The 21,079-nt window shown below is 43.0% G+C and overlaps 1 protein-coding gene and 1 long non-coding RNA gene across 5 annotated transcripts in view; one reads left to right on the plus strand and one right to left on the minus strand.

The window, feature by feature from the left end:
• The window catches only part of NFE2L1 (NFE2 like bZIP transcription factor 1), a 104,448-nt gene that overhangs the window by 33,241 nt on the left and 50,128 nt on the right, over positions 1–21,079 (minus strand). For 2 of the 4 annotated variants that reach the window (XM_089531745.1, XM_089531746.1), the window contains exon 1: positions 812–1,040. The exons of 1 other annotated variant lie outside the window; for it this stretch is intronic. The gene's annotated coding sequence lies outside the window, so the exon portion shown is untranslated. Of the gene's footprint in view, positions 1–811; positions 1,041–21,079 lie in introns of those variants that run through there. One more of the 4 variants, XM_089531748.1, reaches the window with a different exon arrangement.
• LOC149309080 (uncharacterized) lies at positions 14,497–17,406 on the plus strand. Its single transcript, XR_016281849.1, has 3 exons — positions 14,497–14,574; positions 15,555–15,680; positions 17,124–17,406. It is a non-coding gene; the product is annotated as an uncharacterized LOC149309080 (long non-coding RNA).

Below are 21,079 nucleotides of genomic sequence, written 5' to 3' on the forward strand. Positions count from 1 at the left end.
ATCAAAGCATCCCCGACAGATGGCCATCCAGCCTCTGTTTAAAGACCTCCAAGGAAGGAGACTCCACTACACTCCGAAGAAGGAGTTTGTTCCACTGTCGGACAGCCCTTACTGTCAGGAGGAACCTCCTGACAGTAAGGTCTGTTCGACAGTGGAACACACTTCTTCCTCGGAGAGTGATGAAGTCTCCTTCTTTGGAGGTTTTTAAACAGAGGCTGGATGGCCATCTGTCAGGGGTGCTTTGATTGTGAGTTCCTGCATGGCAGAATGGGGTTGGACTGTGGTCTCTTCCAACTCTACCATTCTATGAGCCAACGATAGTGTTTGTGTATGTGTTGTGTGTCTTCAAGGCTTAGGGTCAGCATAAGTCGGGAACGACTTCAAGGCACACACATCACACACACATCCAAGTCACACTGTCTCAGCCTCAAAGGGTGGCAATGGAAATCCTCCACTGACGAAGCTTGCCAAGAAAACCTCAAAATAGGGTCGCCGTAAGTCGGAGACGACTTGAAGACACACAACACACAAAGGTCACACTCTCTCAGCCTCAGACAATGGCAACGGAAATCACACTCCCCACCAACGCCTCCAATGGTCCTCAACCTTTGGTCCTCTATAGGGTTTTTTTTAGACTTCAACTCCCAGAATTCCTGAACAATGAACATAATGACTGGGGCTTCTGGGAATTGAAGTCCAAAACGTCTGGAGGCCTTAAGGTTGAGAACCACTGAATAGGCAATCCCTTTGTTCAGCTCCATCCCCTCCGCCCCAGACAACCAGCCCTTTTGTCCCTTCGCGGACTCCATACTTCTTCTGCTCCGCTTCTCTCTTCAGTCCATCAACACCCGCCGCCGCTACCTTCGGGAGGCCTTTGCCTCGGTGCCTCTCCTCAGCCCCAAAACAGCAGGAAACCCGTCTACCAGGACTCCTCTCTCCCCACCTCCCGCCGTGCCCCTCGTCCAATCCTCTTCGAAGACTGAGATGAGTGGCAGCTCCTTCGCGAAATCACAGGGCGGGGAGCGCCTCCCGCCCACGGGCCTGACAACAATACTAGCCAATCGGAACGCAAAGGAGGGGCGGGACCGAAAAGGGGAAAGGCCAATCGCTGCGGTCGTGAGTCGGCAAGCACCACGCGCTGACTGACGAGGAGCGTTGGCCAATCCGTTAAACGGTCGTCGGCCTGGGCGGGACCCTGTGGTTTGAGTGGCAGGAGGAACAACCAACCGCCGATCGTTGGTTGTCTTTTCTATTGTCTAATGTAGCCAATCCTTGCCACGCCCCCACCGCTCCCAATACGTCATCTGCATAACGGTTTAACAGTCCGAGCCTCAGTTTACCAAGGGCCGCCATCTTGGTTGGGTTGCTATTAGCAACGGACCTGAAACGTTAAAGTTTTCCTTCAATTACCCAAATGGGGTCCATAAATGTTCATATACTGTCCTTTAACCAGTGTTACATTAAAATTTTGCTTTTAAAACGTGGTTGTTGTTTTTGTTGTTGTTGTTTTGGCTTATTCCCTCATAACAAGAGACACATTTTCCTCACCAGCCACTAAAACACACACAATTCAACTAAAGGATAATAACCATGAGAGCCACCCTGGTGTAGTGGTTTGAGTGTTGGGTTAGGACACTGACATCTCCAAAACACACTGGAGAAATAATCCAGTTTGAGACCGCTTTAACTGCCCTGGCTCAGTGCTAGGGAATTCTGGGAATTGAAGTTTATTGTGGCAGCAGAGCTCTGTGACAGAGAAGGCTTAATGTCTCACAAAACTACAGTTCCCAGAACTGAGCCAGGGCAGTTAAAGCGGTCTCAAACTGGATTATTTCTGAAGTGTGTTTCGTACCAGGGAGACCAGAATTCGAATCCTGGCTCAGCCATGGAAACCGAATTGGTGGCCTTGGGCAGTCACACTATCTCAGCCTCAGAGGATAGCAATGGCAAACCTCCTCTGAATAAGCCTTGCCAAGAAAACCCATGATGAGTTCATTCGCCTTAGGGTACCCATAAATCTAGGGTTGCCATAATTCTCTACCACAAACTGGGACAAAATGTAGGACATTTAAGAAAAATTGTGGACCTTTAATGTCCTACATTTTGGGCTAAAATTTATCCTACATTTTCAATCTCAATTTTCAAAAGTAACATAAGGGTTTTGAATTCACTGAAACTGTCAGAATCCCACAATTTGGCATGGATTATTTTACCAGAATTTGAGTCACACGGAGTCATAATGAATACCCAGTTTGTTGGGGGCAGTTATCTTACACACATTGAAAACTGCTTAAGTGCCCTGATAAGCAGCATATAGAAATGTATTCGCTATTGCAAGATCAAGGAAGAAAGTGCAAAGGCAGGCGTACTGTTGAACATAAACAAAACAAAAATAAAGTAATGACCGTAAAGAACCTACATAAATTCAGCCTAGACACAGAAGAAACAGAAATAGTAAAAGACCTCTCGTGTCTGAGATCAAACATCGATAGCAACCGGGATTGCAGCCATGAAATTAGAAGATGATTAAGAATGCGGACTGCAGCTATGAAAGAAGTAGAAAAGATTCTAAAATGTAAAGATATATACAACCGAGCACAAAAGTTAGAATCATACAAGCAATCATATTCCCTATTATCATGTATGGATGTCAGAGCTGGATAGTTAAGAAAGAAGATAGGAAGAAAATCAATTCATTTCAGACGTGGCGCTGGAGAAGAGTGTTTTCTTAGCAAGATTTGTTCAGAGGAGAGGAGGTTTACCATTCCCTTCCCCTGAGGCTGAGACTTTCCCAAAGTCACCAATGGGTTTCATGCCGAGCTAGATATCGAACTCTGGTCTCCAGAGTCATAATCCAACACATACAGGGTGCAATATCTATTTTTCCCCTCTTCAATTTCACCCTTTCTATTAATCATTTCTTTAGTCTCTGCATCACTCCACAACTGTATCTCTCTAGCTGCTCTTCATTCAGTCAAAACTGAAAGTGGCAAGTGTGGGGCAAGAACCTGTCTTTTTATCTTATATGACTAACTCTAAAATACCATATACAGTCCTGGCATTAAATACAAAAGAGATAATAAAAATAACAAAAGGCACCCAACTGTTCCAGAGTGCATGTGGAAACCTGAGCCACAAACCTGTCTGCTAATCACTGTTTATCTGGTTACACTGCTAACATCCATTATTATCATGTCTTTTTCATATCTGGAATAAGTTGAAGATTGAAATCATGCAAAGTATTCTCGCTAAACAAGTTGCTGATATAAGACATAGTGTAGCAGAGGGAAGGAAAACAGTAATCAACCCCCCTCCCCTATATATATATATATATATATATATATATATATATGGTGTGTGTGTGTGTGTGTGTGTGTGTGTGTGTGTGTGTGTGTGTATGGGACTGCTGGACACTTGTATCCTATAGAAATGGCTTCTTCATGCTGCATGCTTAGAATCATCAAGGCTTAATGGTCTGATTCAAACCTTTAAAGATGACTTTCTCATCTTCTCCTGATTAAGCTGTTAAATCTCAGATGGAAGAATCATACAGAATGAAGCAAGTTAATTCCCAGCCAGTGTTTTCCCATTTACTTTTTATTTATTTACTTATTTACCTTTCCTCCATTCTATAAGACAGAATGGCCAGAAAGGGAATACCAAGGCAAGCGCAAGTGATTAAAAACTGTTTAATAAGAAGGCAACAATTGAAGTGGAAATTAGATTTTGATGGTTGTAGTGTTACGAGGCTCTGCAGAACATATTGTTAAAAAGACTAAAAACAGGAGGAAGGAATATTAATAATCTAAGATATGCAGACGATGCCATAATACTAGCAGAAAACCTCCCAGACCTAGCACAATTCCTAAGGAAAATCAAGGAAGAAAGTGCAAAGGGAGGTTACTGTTAAACATAATGAAAGCAAAAATACAGTAATTACCATGGAGAATCTACATAAATTCAGCCTAAAATGCAAAGATATACAATTGAGCACAAAAGTTAGAATCGTACAAGCCATTGTATTCCCTGTTACCATGTATGCATGTGAGAGTTGGACAGTTAGGAAAGAAGACAGGAAGAAAATCAATGCATTTGAGATGTGGTGCTGAAGAAGAGTGCTGAAGATCCCATGGACAGCCAAAAAGGCATATAAGCAGATCAAGCCAGAAATCTCCCTGGTAGCCAAGATGACAAAACTGAGGCTGTTGTACTTTGGATACATCACGAGAAGGCATGAATCATTGGAAAAGACAGTAATGCTAAGAAAGGTGGAGAAAAGCAGAAAGAGAGGCAGGCTGCATGTTAGATGGGATGGACTCTATGAAAGTGATCATGAGTATGAATTTGCAGGAACTATGCAGAACAGTGGAGGTCAGGGAGTCTTGGAGATGTCTCATCCACAAGGTTGCCATGGGTCAGCATTGACTTGAGGGCAGTTAACAACAACAAAAAACTCTATTCTCTTATCTTTTAGAACCACTTTCAGTCTTCCACACTATGCTGGCTGAAAATCTGAACCTCTCATTGTCGATCCATTTTAATTGTCTCTTTTGTACGTTTTTAATTGTATTGTGCTTTTAGACTGTAAGCAGCTGTGAGTCCAATTTTGGGAGGAAAGTGGGACAACAACAACAACAACAACCTTGCTTTTGTTCCACTTTGAGGCCTGGGAGGTGGACCAGAAATTTTATCCTGGATGTTTCTTATCTGCAGGCAATCTTCTATGGAAGGGGAATTACATATGCTGCTATAGTCCAAAGTAGCTGCAGTCTGAGGGTAAAGACAAGATAATCATCTCCCCTTCACATGCCATGTACACTGTCACCAGAGTAAGAGCTGAATCTGACTTCAACACACTGTTAATATAGAACAATATTTCTCCACCCAACTGTACTTTAGTGCATCAGGGTGCTAGTTTAAAGGACTCTGGGGGTAACAGAAGGGAGAGGGCATTGCTACTCTTAGCATTTACCCCTTGAAGCAGCTGCCTCACTGTTTAATGGTAGGTTCATCTCTGTAGCAGTGCGTTCAGTTTGTGCTGCCTGTGTAAATGAGACCCAAGCTGCTATACTCTGACACAGCCTCCAACATTTCACAGATGAAAACTGTGACAAACAAAAACAAACAGCTTCATTTATATACCGCTTCATACTTGAACTAACAGTGTCTAAGCAGTTTACAACTGTAAGCTAATTGCCCCCAACAATCTGGGTACTCATTTTAGGGACCTCGGAAGGGTGCAAGCCTGAGTCCTTTTGCTGTTATTGAACTCGCAACCTTATGGTTTTGAGTGAGTGGCTGCAGTACAGGCATTTAACCACTGTGCCACCAGGGCCAAACATCAGAGTCTGGTCAAGATGGCAAAAGTTGTCAATGAGGGGTGGAAACACAAGCTATTAAAGGCTGCAGCAATTTGTTTTTACCTGAGTCCCCATTCCTCTCTACTTAGTTAAAAGAATGCATACTACAGTTGGCCCTCCATGTTTGCTGCTTTGACTTTTACAGATTTGATTTTTTTTTGCGGATTTTATTAATTTGGTCTCTCTAGGAATTTCTAGGTCTTCCAGCACAACTCAAAATTGACCATAGAGCTGTGCTGGAGGACCTAGAGATTACTAGAAAAAACACTTCTCTTAGGTATTTGTAGGTCCTACAAAGCAACTCTATGGTCAACGTCTGGCAGATGTTGACCATAGAGTTGCACTGGATGATCTAAAGATTCCTAGAAAGGTGTTTTCTTGGGTAGAAAGATACTTTTTTTTTATTTGTGGTTTTTCCACTTTCCAGGGAAGTCCTCTGTACTTTTTGGAGGCCCCATTGTACTTTTGCACTTTTGAACTCAGTTTGCAGATATAGAAGTAAACTGGGGACAAAGGGGAAAAGGAGGTAGAGGACAGAGAAATCAAGACATTTGAAAAGTAGCTGAAAAGGTGAGAAAAAGAAGTTTAATAGGGACTGTCCCTGTCAAATCAAAACAGCTGGAAGGGTATATCACAGGATATGAAACAAATGTTCCTGTCTCTATGAGACTAATGCTGGCTTTCAGGGGCGCTGGATAGATGGGCCCTATGGGGCGCCGTCATGACATGTGTGGGGCGTGCTTCCAGACGCAACTCGCCCCTTGCACGTGACGAGGGCATCAAAATGGCGGCGCCCTGTACATACGGGTGCTGCCATTTTGACGTGACGGATGCATCGCGACCGCAGGTCCCGGCGCCTTTGCGACACGGCAAGTGTGCCATTGGCGCCTTGCAGCGTCACAACGATGCCACAGAAAGAACCCGCTTTTTGCGGGTTCTTTTTGCTGCACAAGGGAACCACGCGGTTTATCCGCTGCAGCTCCCTCATGCAGCAAACCAGAGCGGAAGCAGACCACCCTTTTTGGGCAGTCTGTATTCTGCCAGAGAGTCCTATCTAGAAGCTGCCCCTGCCAGTAATATATATATTAAGGAGTAACCTGTCAATTCCAGCCTTCCCTCGCCAGTTTAATTTTTTACAGTTAAAAAAAAGAAGAGGGTAGGAGCAGTGTGAAAATATGAGGGCCCGTTCCCAGTATGATTTAAACTGATTTGCTGTTTGGTTTATATGTGCCTTGTTCAGACTGGAATCCATTTCAGACCTGACTGCATTCGATTGGAGTCACGATGAAGTGAGGCTAATGCAAAAAAAAAATTCGCTCTTTTTGAAGACGGATCAAAAAGTGGTTCTTTTGAAAATAAGCAATTTGCAGCCATGTCCAACAAGTGTGTATGATGTTTGGATCAACTGCATCATACTGGTGGGGTGAGACTATATGGAAGAGGGTTTGGCCTCTGCTCGGAGAGGCACCGCAGGTCACTGCAGCTGCCCACTGTGCCTCCCAGACTCCCCCGCCCCGATGGATGACCTGCCCTGGAAAAGGAGGATGCCTGAGGAGGGGGAGAAAGGCGGGAGGCAGAAGATTTATTTTGGAAAGGTTTGCCATTGCTTTCTCCTGACACTGAGAGAGTGTGACTTGCCCAAGCTTATCCAGTGAGATTTGAACACTGCTCTCCAGTCGTAGTCCAACACTCAGAACACTACAGCACACTCACTCTTTTCTTGTATGCCTTCATGTCATTTCTGACTTATGGTGATCCTGTCATGGGGTTTTCTTGAAAAGTTTCTTCAGAGGGGATTGCCATGATTGCCATCCTCTGAGGTTGCATGACTTGCCCAAGGTCACTCAATGAGTTTACATGACTGAGTGGTCATCCCAATCCTGGTGTTCAGAGTCTAACACTAAAAACATTGCACTGCACTTGGCAAGGTTTGTTCGGAGAAGGTTTGCCATTGCCTTCTCCTGAGGCTGAGAGAGTGTGACTTGTCCAGGGTCACCCAGCGCATTTCTATAGCTGAGCAAGGAACCCAATCCTGGTGTCCAGAATCACAGTCTAGCACTAAAACCATTGCATAATACTTGGCAAGGTTTGTTTATAGAAGGTTTGCCACTGCCTTCCCCTGCCCTGGAAAAGGAGGATACCTGAGGAGCGGGAGAAAGGTGGGAGGCGGAAGGCAGAAGAGTCCATCCCTTGGTTTCCTCTTTGCCAGGGCTATTGGACATTGCCCCCCCCCATCTGATGATTGACATTTTTTAAAAAAAGGGCTGGCTAGTAGGAACAACAAATGTGTCAAAAAAGACACAAATGCAAAGAATAAGAAAATAATTTGCTTCTATAGTGGGAACTACGCATCAATTTGAATCAATTCAACGACCCGGTGTCAATGCGACTCACAAACCGGATTAAATGCAAGTGGGAATGGACCCTCAGAGTGTTACAAATAGAAGAGGACTTTTAGAGTCCCTGTAAGATGCCATGAATGAAGTAAGGCAAAGGTACACTAAGAGCACCGATAACCTCTACTTCAAATTGTCAGGCCATTAAATAGGATCTAATATGTGTGTCCATGAACAGCAATAAATTGCATAACATTAATTACTGTTTTGTCATTGCTCATGCCATTATGAAATATGTACCTGTGCTGTCAGCCTTGACCTCAACTGACACGCCCTAGTGTTGTGAAGTCTTGACAACCTGTCCCAGATTTGATATTACTGAATGGAATTAAAAAGTGTTCTCCACCCTTTTAAAAAAACAAGAGGACCAGACTGGGTTTATTCTGAGCCCATTGATGTAAGATAGTCAAATCAATGCAAATTATCTTGCCACCACTCTTTCATTCGAACAGATCCTTTGATGAGAGCAAAGCCTAACTGAGTATTGCACAAGGTGTCCCTTTTTCATAAGCAAATTCAGGGCTCAATCTGAGCCCAGCAGAACTAACCCTAGAACAAGCACTGAGGTAAATATACAATTCTGCACATGCCAGGAGTACCTTCTTACTCATATACACACAATAATAATGACTAAGGGGCTTGACAGACTGCCCAGAAGGGGCAGAGGGATGCCACCCCTTTCCTAGCTGGATCAGGACCATGGCAACCTCATGCTGCAGCCCCAGTCCGGCCTTTTTGTGCCCTTGAAAGGTCTCCAGAGCCGTGGCAGCATGGCTATATGGATTCCTTTGGTGCTTATTTATCTTAACTGTGTCCTATATATTATCAGGCATTTGAGACCTAGTAGTATCATGGTTACATTTTCCTTCTATTGCAAGTTGTCTTTTGTCTGGGTTCACGAATTGTTTAAAATTATTTTAAGCTGCTTCAGTTTGCCTTAGATATTTAAAATTGTTTTTATGAATTTTACTCTGACCTGAGAACTGTTCATGCAAGACATTAAACCCAGTATAGTTGTCCCTCAAACTTTTTGCTAGTGTGCTATTATGTTATTCTGCAATGATGCTACATGAACTTAAAAAAAATAATTCTTGTGCAAGTAAAAAAGATAAATAAAAATTCATCTTCCAAGAAGCAGGCCAGAAGAGTCTAAAATCTATTTTCCATCTTTAAACCATGGGAGTGTGAAGGATCTTTTGCTGTGAGTCTGCACAAGCACACAACCTAAACAAACATGCTGATGTTAAAATACCAGATCTTTTATATAATGCCTGAAGGGTTAAGGGGAACTTTAAAACCAGAGAGAAGATAAGCTCTTCAGAAATTTCAGACACATAACCAACTTTTCAAATGTTAAAGGTAGAGTATATCACAAAAAGAGCTGAAGACATCTCTTAATCAAACGGCCAAAGTATTTTAAGGGATAGTTGTTTGTGAGAAGTAATATTTGTGAAAGTATCTCTGTGCAACAATCTGATACTCTTGCTACATCCCATATCCAGTTTGTGCATGTGGTATTCATTTGAAACTTGTTGCAACACCAGAGCTATTTAAATCAGTAATTTAATATCCTGTTTAAAAAAAAGGAAAGAAAGGAGAGAGAGAGAGAGAGAGAGAGAGAGAGAGCACCATCTGCCTGAACAGGTGTGTTGGGTAAAGCAGCGCCCACATAAACATGGGTGTGCCCTGCTCAAGAAAGCTGCTAACCAGGTTACAGTGGCAAAGGAGTCATTCTTCTAAAAACAAGAGACATATATAAATCTTTGGGGTGGTTTAAGAAAGTACAAGTGAGTCCATGCTCCCTTTCCCACACCCTACTTTCTCAATTACTTTCTTTCGCCAGCTGTCTGATGCTGAGCTACTGAAACTCAGCTGCCTCTCTTGCAAGTTCCCAATTCACCAGCCCAGTCTAATGAACTGCTTCCAGCAAATGCCACCACTCTAAACCCACTCCTTTGCCCTTGGCCACTCATCAAAATATGTGGAGGGTCACTCACTCAGCAGTCAACACTGTTTAAATGTATCCAGACAATTCAGTGTCTAAGACTTTTAATTACTAAAGAAAAACGCCAGCAATTCAACCTGGCTGGACACAACACTTTCCAACCGGGAATCCTGTTCTGATATTCCAGATGAAGTTGCTAAGTGGTATGAATCAGGAAAGGACATTTTGCACATGCTTCGAGTTGCTGAGGTGATTGTTGTTTAAAGGGCGGAAGTAGGGGTGGCAGTGGCAGCAATGTCACTGAAAGGCCTAAATATTCTGAAGACAGCAGATCCTATCTGATCTTGGAAGCTAAGCAGAGTCAAGCCTGGTTAGTACTTGAAAGGAGGACTGCCAAGGAATACCAGGTGTAGTAGGCTATAGTTCAGAGGAAGGCAATGGGAAGCCATTTGTAATTTTTTTTTTAACAAAAGGAAGCCTTGCCAAATTCACCATAAGTCAACAAGCAACTTGTGTATGTCACTTGTTAATTTGTTGTGGAGGTTGGAAAACTCTACTGATTCTGCAATGACCACACTCCCTGTAGTCCAACTTTTAGCTGCTGCACACATCCCATCCACCAACATCCCCATTTACTGAACCATTTACTGAAGTGCGTTCGATCCCAGGCAGGGCTCCAGGGTCCACTCAGCCTTGCATCCTTCCACAAGTTGCTAAAAGTACCCAGTTTGTTGGGGGCAATTAGCTTGCACAATATAAACTGCTTAGGGAGTGCTGGTTCAATGATAAACTGTATAGAAATATATTTGATATTTCTATTACTATTGAAGACAACAAGGGTACTTGGAGGACCGCCTCTCCCCATACAATCCGCCCCGCACTCTCAGGTCAGGTGAAAGACATCTTTTAAGAGTTCCAGGCACTCAATATGTATCAGCTCAGAGGGCTTTCTCTATTTCAGCCCCTCAGCTCTGGAACTCCCTCCCCAATGAGCTCCGTACTTCCACCTCCCTCTATGCTTTCAAGAAGAACTTGAAGACTTTTTTGTTCCGCCAGGCTTTCCCCCCGTGAGCCTTGTGGTCATTCTCTTCCCCTTGGCAATGTTTTTGTGTATTCCATTCTACACAGCCACTTGTATAGGGTGTTGTTGGTTTTTACTGTTCTTAATTGTTAACTTTGTATTATTGTCATGCTGATGTTTTAATTGATTTACTCTTTGATGTACACCGCTGTGATCGCTGGAATAGCGGTATAAAAATACAATTTTATTATTATTATTATTATCCAGTGCAGGCTGGTACCTTTGGTGTCAGGGGAGCAAAGAATTGATTCTGCATTCTAATCCAAATTTTAAAGGAATGTCTAAAGTGCTGAACCCAATTTAGCAATATGATTCAGCACCTTGGATAGCTTCTCTGGAGTTCAGAGTGGGTTCACCACTCCATGGAGATGAGAGCCATTGAGCTGCTTTGCCACAGTCAGTGATGGCAAACGTCACTGTGATACTGAGGAAGAATAATAGAACTTTACTCTCTCTTCCTATCTCCCAGTAAAACAATCTGTCAAAGGTACCCATGACTGATTCAGTGCCCAAACCAGATATCAGTCTAGACTGGTCTGGTGTCTAGATAATTTCTTTCTTTCTGGAGAATCTGCAAATGAAGCATAGTCAACTTCTTGGGCACCTTGCCTCAAAGAAATTTCCAACCCATTAGGAATTCTCAAAGCCTCTAGGTCCATACTGGGAATTTTCAGGGGTAAAGACACCACTACCTCTTCCAAGTCAGGCATAGAGACCAGCCAACCATACAGGGTTGTTCTCAATAATAGTAGAAAATGACTTGGGGCCTGAACTGGAGTGTGGCTTTGGTGCAGCTTCCGGCCTCTTAGGATGCATGCGTCATTTAAACAGCACACCTCCAAAGTGACCGGAAGCAGCTTTATTTTGGCCTCTCTGTTCAGGCCATTGGATCCTATGATCAATTTACCTATGGAAAGCACAATAACATCTAAAATCCACAAAACAGTAATTCAGATTCACACCCAGGATTCATATTCAGGAGTAGCCGTGTTGGCCATGTACCAAATATATGTTATTCTACTTTACTACATGGTCAAAATGGTTACCCCTGAATATATAAAACTAAGGAAATTTTATGGAAGAAAACTCTCCCTTTTCTTCCTCCCTCCCACCCTCCAGATGGTCTGGTCTTAAGGGCTAGGGCAACTACTAGTACAATAGGGAATGGGGAGCTGTAGTGGGATTAAGAATTTGGGTTTGGCTTTTGTGATAATTCAGTCAAGGAGGTTGTAGAAAGAAAGTTTCCCATCCCCTCCTCCACTCCATTGTTGTTGTGTGCCCTGAAGTCATTTCTGACTTATACTGACCCAAAGGCAAACCTATCATAGGATTTTCTTGGCACCACCTCTTGCTATTGTGTCATTTCTGATTTATGGCAACTCCTAAAGTGAACCTATCGTGGAGTTTTCTTGGCAGAATATGTGTTCAGAGTGGGTTTGGCATTCCCTTCCTCTGAGGCGCAGAGAGTGTGTTTTGCCCAAGGTCACTCTGTGGTTTTCCAACTCATAAATCCATAGAGGTATTTGAACCCTGGTTTCCCAGAATCATGGTCCAACATCGAAACCAGTAAATCATATTGACTGTCACCTTCCACTCCATACCCCATCCTGTATTGTCCATGAGAACTGCCATCTCCAGAAAAATGAAGTACTATAAAAGTGTGATTGGAAGAGTTGTTTTTCTTCAAATTCACTTTGAACCAGGCTTCAGAAAAATGACCAGACCAGATTAGTACTATTCATTTTAGGAGTTAGTATTAAAATAAATTAAAATGAATTGCCCAAATGCAGAAGGTAGAATCATACAGGGGTTTTTTTTATGATCACTGATACATTGTTGTCACAGCCACACCTTCCACGGAGGAACCTAAAACACAGGTGAATCTTTTGGTTCATAGCATTTGGTCCACACCAATTTAGACATTTTCATTATTGCCTGGAGCAGGTCTTTTGTAAATGCAATGGGTCTTATTACCCATTTAAGAACAGGTTTCTGGGGAAATATATTCCACACCCAAAGCTATTAGGAGAATTGCAGCTAACTGACAGCAAACTGGGAAGCCTTTGTGTAAGTGTGTGAATGTTATAGCTGATTGTGAACTCAAGTATGCCAATTAAAAACACCTATTACTCAAACATATAGCTCTGACCCACTACTACACCATTGCTTATACAGTAATCTCCTTTTGAATACTCAGAAAAACTCACATCAACTTGCTCCCCATTCCTTTCCTGTTACTACCTTCAGAGGAAGCAACAGCCCTTCCCTTGTGTTCAAATATAGCTTGGTGACTTACTGAACTTTATAACTGAGGATCTAATGGTGGGGTTTGCTATTCTGCTCTTCCTTCTCCATCCCCTTTCTTTTTGTGTCATATCTTTAAGACTGTAAGCCTGCCATCAAGGACTGTCTTATTTCAGATCTTTGTAAACTGCTATGGGACCCTTTCTGGCTGATTTGGACAAAAACGGTTTCAAGCATCTGTTTATTGGTGTTGGGTGCCTTCAAATCATTTCTAACTTGTGGCGGCCCTAAAGTGAACTTATCATGAGGTTTTCTTGGCAAGATTTGTTCAGAGGAGGTCTATCATTGCCTTTCCTTGAGGCTGAGAGCATGTGACTTGCCCAAGATCACCCAGTGGGCTTCACAGCTGAACAGGGAACTGAATCCTGGTCTCCAGAGTCAATTATGTAGAACATGGATGGCAACTGTGGAAGACCAGAGGGCAGCATTAGCCCTTGCCAGGCTGTACTTGCAGCACACTTGTTCCACCAAAAAAATCATTTTTTACCAGAGCAAATACTGTTTTTTATGTGAGTCCCAAATGTCCTCTAATAGGCTGCATCCACATTGCCGGAATAATCCAGTTTGACACCACTTTAACTGCCATGGCTCAATGCTATGGAATTCGGAGAACTGTAGTTTTGTGAGACATTAGCCTTCTTTGTCAGAGAGCTCTAGTGCCACAACAAAGTACAGTTTCCAGAATTCCATAGCGTTGAGCCACATTAGTTAAAATGATGTCAACCTGGATTATTTCTAAAGCAAAATTTAATTTTGACCCCAGGTGGTACAGGGGGTTCAAAACATGATAGAAATATTTTTCACACCCTGTACAGTTTATTTTTAGACATTTCTGAGAAAAATAATATACGTTTTATCCCTGTGGGACTGAGAGAGCACAAAAACAGCCCCAGGGAGTCACATGCATAGACTTCACTTTGCCCACCCCTGATGTAGATGTATGCACACACAGTGATATTTAAGTCAGAAATTTTGAGTGAGGTTTTAATAGCAAAGGAGATGCCTTGTTGTTGTTGTTGTTGTTGTTCTTCTTCTTCTTCTTCTTCTTCTTGCATGTGTTTTTAAAACTTCCGCACAGCTCAAATTGCAGCAGTTGCTAGATCATGAAAAATTAATCCTCCAGTAGTTGTTTGGTCCACTCAAATCAGATTAACACCAAACACACTTCTAATTAATTGCAGGAGCATTTGGGAAATTTAGTTTGGCTTAGACTCTCATCAAATGCCACTCATTGCATGTTTCTCTTCAAATAAACCCAGAATAAAATCTAAAAATATCTTCCATCCTACTACAACCCCTGGCTGTGGCTTGGCATGGGAACTAAATGTACTGCAGATAAATATATAGGCTGATGATGAAAGCTCTCCCCTGTTGAGCCTTGAAGGCTAAAAGAGACTGCAGATGCTAGCAGTGTACTGTTGCTGCCTACCCCAGTCTGGTTCCCCAAGGCAAGGCTGATCTGATTCATTTCACTCCCTAAGGCAAAAGGTGAGGTCCCCTCATTATTTCATGTGAAGAAGACAACTTGATTGACATTTTAGTTCAGCACAGGTGATGTAACATGTGCTGTACCACACCCAAAGCCAGCAGGCTAGTTTAGAGCAGAGGTGGGGACAGGTACTTTTTGGATAAAGGCTGAGATCTTACATCATCTCAGAATAGCATAAATATCCACTGATAGAGTTATGTTATGTTGTTATATTGCTGCTGCTGCTGCTGCTGTTGTGTGTCTTCAAGTCATTTTTGTCTTATGGTGACCCTAAGAAGACCCTAACATTGGGTTTTCTTGGCAAGACTTGTTCAGAGGAGGTTTGCTATTGCCATCCTCTGAGGCTGAGAGAATGTGACTTGCCCAGGGTTTACATGGCCAAGCGAGGAATCGAACTCTTGTCTCCAGAGTCATAGTCAAAGCACTATGCCATGCTGGTTCTGTTATGCAAGGACTATACAATCCCTACATGGACCACGATAACAGCATAATTAATGAAATAGTGAATGCACACAGATGTCACCTCATTGTACAGTGGGCAACTCACACAGCACAGAGACAGTATGCAATGTTCACTGACACACTACTCTAGGGTTGGCATCCTGTTAGTGACATATGCACGCATTAGTTACAGTACACATGCTGGGCAAATTATTCACCAGCACACAACAGACAATTTGCAGAGTTGTGCATACAAAAACATTGCTGTAACCCCCAGTCATTGACATGCACTGCACAATGTTGCTACTCAGCATGGGGGTTGTGTGGTGCTATGGCACAAAATATCTCTGTATGTGGATATTTACGCTATGCCGAAGGGAAGTCTGATTGTGGTCAAGTACGTTATTGCACATCTGCAGTGGTTCTACATGAGGAACACTGCTTCCACCACCATTAGATGGATATGTCCATTATGCCTTATCTAAAAAATTCCCTTCATATGTGTAGTGCAATTTATTCCTGTAAATGTTGCCAACAGGATTCTAGCCTATAACTCCTGGAATTCCCCTAACTGGCAAAGACCAAAGGGAATGGCTGAGTGAATTCAAGAAGGATGTTGACAACCTGGAGCATGTCCAGAAGAGGTCGGCCAAAATGATGAAAGGTTTGGAAATCATGTCTTATGAGGAATGGCTTTGCGAGCAGGGTATGTTTAGACTGCTGAATAGAAGGTTAAGAGGTGATATGATAGGCATGTTTAAATATTTGAAGGAATGTCATATTGAGGATGGAGCAAGCTTGATTTCTTCGGTTCCATAAACTAGGGCCTTAAGCAGACAAGTAAGATAACATGGGCCCCAGGTCAGTCCCCAGGCCAGTGCAGCAATGGGCAGGTGTATAAACACTATCACACCATGGACCTACTACTGCTGTGTGCCCTATACCTGCCTTCGCCATTGTATCTGCTGAAAAGACCCCCCCTTCATATCCCATAAGGTCAGAAATGGGGCCACAACAGGGGTCTTCTCAGCAGATGCAATGGCAGAGGTAGCTACAGAGTGCACAGAACTATCTAGTCTCCTGTCTGTTATTGCAGAGTTTCCTACAACCTCTGTGACAAAAAGCCAGTCTTTTTAAATGCAGTTAATGCCTTTTTGGACTGGAATCAGGCTGGATCCACTGGATCCATGTCTGGTCTGCCTGATCCCAGCCCAGGACTAGTGGCCTGCATCGTTCAGACAGGCCCTAGGACACAGAACAATGAATTCAAGCTACAGGAAAAGAGATTCTGCCTAAACATTAGGAAGACGGTAAGAGCTGTTTGACAGTGGAACACACTCCCTCTGAGTATGGTGGAGTCTCCTTCTTTGGAGGTCTTTAAACAGAGGCTGGATGGCCATCTGTCAAGAGTGCTTTGTGTTAGACTGGAAGACCCTTGAGGTCTCTTCCAACTCTATGATTCTATGATTTCTAGTACAAAGAAGTAAGTTCTCCAAGCTCTGTATAAGAGGGTCCAGAACAGGCTCTGTGATACACATAACTCTATTCCAACACCCAATATGGGGAGAGGAGTCTGGAGCTGCTGTTGTTGCACCTGACATCTGTCATCTGAGGCACTTGAGTCACTTCTCCCTCATGGTAGGGCTGGCCCTGATCTCAAGCTGCCTAGATGTTTTCTAAAAAAAAACTGAAAGAGATTAAGCTCATTCTGGAAAAGGGAAGAATGAAGAATAGCTAGCTATTTGGCCATTGGCAAACAAAAGACCAACAGCTAGCTAGATAGCTTCCATGAGCCATTCAGTCCTATTCAACAAAGCCTTTCTTTGAATTAACACGTTGACCAAGAACAATTTATGCTAACTCCTGGGCAATTTATATATCAGGTCACCTTCCCTGTTTGACAGGGCAGTATGTACTGATTTTGCAGGATTGGAGGAAGCTGTGAAACAGGTTTGCCTTGCAAAAGGAAAATAGTTTTCAGTTTGAGTGCAATCTGAAGATTAAAAAGGGTTCTAAGGGTTTTCTGGTTATAAGTATTTTGAACTTAAGGAAGCTGATATTACTTGATGCCACTCATGCTGCACTTTGCTTTTTTAATCTTTTCCAGGTAGACTTGTCTGTCCTCCCACCACACAACCATGAGTTGTTTACCTCACCTGGAAATCCAGATTGAAAGGACAGCTGCGCCTCCAAGGAATTTACACAACAGCATATAAAGATCAGTTTTTAGACTTAAATGCTCAAAATTCCTTTGTTCTAGTCCAAACTAGACTGATATTTCCAAGTTGTGTTGAAACCTATATTTCCTCAGAGCACTTCCCTTCAAAAATAGTCTAATTTTTCGCTAACGCAAAGAAGCCAATAATTCTAGATTTAAATGCTCTTTTTAATACTATGCCACTTGTTCTAGGGCTAAGCCTCAGTTTTAATGAGCCCTGTTTAAATTAAATCCCAAACTGAAGTTGTTCTCATATCCAATTAATGTGATAATTACAAAGAAGCAATGTAGCACTCTGGTGTAGTGGTTTGAGTATTTGCCTAGGGGCTGAGCAGACAAGCCAGAAAAGCATGGGCTGATCCTGTGCTTTCTTGGCCCCAGGCTCAACCCAGATTGGTCCTCTGCTTGCTGTGGGGACGAGGAGGTGTTTATACACCTGCCTGTCCCCTGTCATGAATCTGGTACCAATGCAGGCCCCTACCTCCACCCATGAGTGCTGCATGTGAGTAGACACACACACACCAGTTGCTGCATCTGATGTGGAAACAGGGTGCCTGGCTACAATCACATAGCTAGGTGCCCTGTTTCTGCATCAGACGCAGGGACAGAGGATCGGCTCATGTGCAGCATTGATGATGGAGGTAAGGGACATGCAGGGATATCTGAACAACCAGGGTTTTCTGCAGTTTCCAAAAAACTGCAGCAAACAGCAGCTCAATTTGACCCTTTTGCCAAGGGATCAGGCTGGATCTTCTGGATCTGTGTCTGATCTGGCAGGATTGGGCCCAATCCTGCCCTTAGGGTTTTTGTCTATGTCATCCAAAGAGGATGATGTGAGGTTGGGAGGAACCTTGGCTTTTTTGCCCATGCGGACAACCCACTTGACCTTGAGTGACCACAGTTCAAATCCCTGCTCAACCCTGGAAACTCACTGGGTGACCATGACCAAGCCACACTCTCTAAGCCTCCGAGGAAGGCAAAGGCCTCTGAACAAATCTTACAAAGAAAACCCTGTGATAGTGTCACCTTAGGGTTGCTATAAATCAGAAACAGCTTGAAAACACACAACAACAAGGTAACTCAAAGCTAGAGTTGTGTAGTGTATTGAGTGTTGAACTAGGACTCTGAAAAAGTCCTTGTACAACCATGGAAACCCACTGGATAGCCTTTGGCAAATCATACTCTCTCAGCCTCAGGGGAAGGTAATGGCAAACCTCCTCTCAATAAATCTTGCCAAGGAAACTTTATAACAAGGCTGCCATAAGTTAGAGTTGACTTGAAAGCGCATTGCAACACCAAAGGCAACTCACAATCTGAATTTCCTAACAGAGTTGCAAAATAAGTTTGCAAACCATGCAGTATTTACTAATCTTACTGATACAATTGTGATCAGGTAATCCAGGCTGAGAAGACGTTAGGCTTTCATGATGTTTTAAACCTGAATGCTGAGCGCCACCATTGAAAGCCAGGCATAAAACAATGTTTCAAAAACATGGACACTGAATTATGAAACAACATAAGATCATTGAAAGTTTTGGGACTTCACTCCCTGAAATCTTCCAACCAGTATGGTCAGTAGCTATGCTGATTTGTGAACTCTAGGAGTAGGGTTTTTAAAAGGTAACTTTTCTAACTAAGCTCCCAGCCCATGCTCTGCCCAGTAATTTATTTTCACCCACAGAAAGGGTGAGTTTACAGAAATACTTTCACACACATACTTATACCAGTTTTTTTCTACACTTTATTGATTTCAGCTGCCTAAATAAGGAGGAAAAGGAGGTTTTGGTTGTCACTGTTGCTACACCATTGGAAAGCATTAATCCAGAGTCTAAGAAGTTACTTTTAAGAATGAAGAAGAATTTTAATATGCTGAATTCTATCCATATCTGAGCACTGAATCAATAGTGCTCTGATCTAATTACATACTTAATGCTGACAATGCCAGTGTGATTTTTTTTTATTTATATACCGCTATTCCAAAGATCATAGCGGTGAACAGCAAGTAAGCTAATTAGCAAGTAAGCTAATTTGCCCCCAACAGTCTGGGTACTCATTTTAGCGACCTCGGAAGGATGCAAGCCTGAGTCGAGCTTGGGCCCTTTTGCTGGTCTTGAACTCGCAACCTTGTGGTTTCGAGTGAATGGCTGCAGTACAGGCATTTAACCACTGCGCCACCAGGGCTCCATTATGTAGTGGTTTTGAGTGTTGGACTACAACTCTGGAGAGCAGAGTTTCAATTCCTGCTTGGCCATGGAAACAGGGCGACCCTAGGCAAGTTATACTCTCTCAGCCTCAGATGAAACCTTTCCAAGAAATCCCCATGATACCACCTTAAGTATCCCCAATGAAACTCCCAAGAAATCATCTTAAAGTCACCATAAGTTGGAAATGACTTGAAGGCACACAAGAAACAACAGTGCACAAAACTGTTGTTGGTAACACAAACATCAGGATGTTATGAAAGCCAATTAAGACAAGTGAAATGCTTTTGTTTTCCTTACTGTGCTTTGCTTTCTTTATTTAATCTTTTCTGGTTTAAAAATCCGACAGAGGAAGCAATGGGAAACAACATGGGAAAGTTACAAATGGATGCCTGTCTGGAACTCCGGTAAAATTCTGCCAATGAGGGAAATGATTGGAAGGCACACAACAACAACAATTCTAAAAGCTTTGGTTGAATCCTGTGAGTGGTCCTATACCAGTGCTGAGGGAAGGCAGATAAAATCTGTGGGCTCTGAGCAACCTATTTCTGTAATGCCTTCCATCCTTCATAGCTGCTGAGCCTATTGCCTTTCCCCTTGTTTCACTATCATAGAAACTGACTGTGTCTGTACTGTAGAAATAATGCTATTTGACACTGCTTTAACTACCATACTCCATCCTATAGAATCCCGGGAATTGTAGTTTGTTGTGGCACCAGGGCTCTCTGACAGAGAAGGCAAAAAGGCTCACAAAACTACAAATCCCAGAATTCCATAGCATTGATCCAGTTAAAGCTATGTCAAACAGCATTATGTCTTTGATGCAGACAACACTGTAGTTACTGCCGGGATTGGCCTTCATCTGTAAGCCCCAATATTGTGATAATAGACTGCTATTCTGAGTCCCCTGGTTCTATCCAGCTGTGCCTGCAACCTTGACTCAAACCTACTCCCAGGGCTCTTGAGAGTTTACAAACCCAAAACAGGTTGCCCTGATGCCATTAGAAATAGTGTAACACTGAATACAGAGCTGAGTAAAGTTGTGTGTGGGGTGGTTGATGATAGGTTCTAGAATCCCACAGCCAGCATGGCCACTGACCAAGTTGGCTAAAGGATTCTGGGACCCATAGTGTAAAAGGGCCTTTTCCGATACTCTATGGGAAGTGGGAGCAACTGTTTAAGTATGCAAGGCCTGCGTGGGTCAACCATTGTTTCCCCATAACTCGTCTCTTTGTCAAACTACAATCAGAATTCAGTAAAGAATCCAAGTTAATTAACAGCCCCCTCCTTTCATGCACTAATTAAAACCTTTCCGCCAGTCTGCTTATCCTTTCAAAACTAGAGATCCTCGACATTTAGAGCACTTTGTGTGGGCGTTTAGTATTCCCATCCACAGAAGCAATTAGTAGCAAAACATCTGGACGCTCTTCAGATGAAGGAAGCATCATTAACATGTTCATTAGACGTCCAGACAATGGAGAGGTGTTCTTTGTTTCACTGGAACAGTTCCAAAGACACAGTGACTCCAGATGAATTCAGATCATGGCTTTTAACGCGAAGACCCAACTGTGTAGACTGGAAGAGCAGTCGCGGTGGCAGGTGCAAAGCTAGCCGCACCTGATGTAATCGGTATGCTGTGTTCAC

This window comes from Sceloporus occidentalis, unplaced genomic scaffold, assembly GCF_023333645.1.
Source record: "Sceloporus occidentalis isolate IW3139 unplaced genomic scaffold, rSceOcc1.0.p SCAF_7, whole genome shotgun sequence".
Taxonomy (NCBI): Eukaryota; Metazoa; Chordata; class Lepidosauria; order Squamata; family Phrynosomatidae; genus Sceloporus; species Sceloporus occidentalis.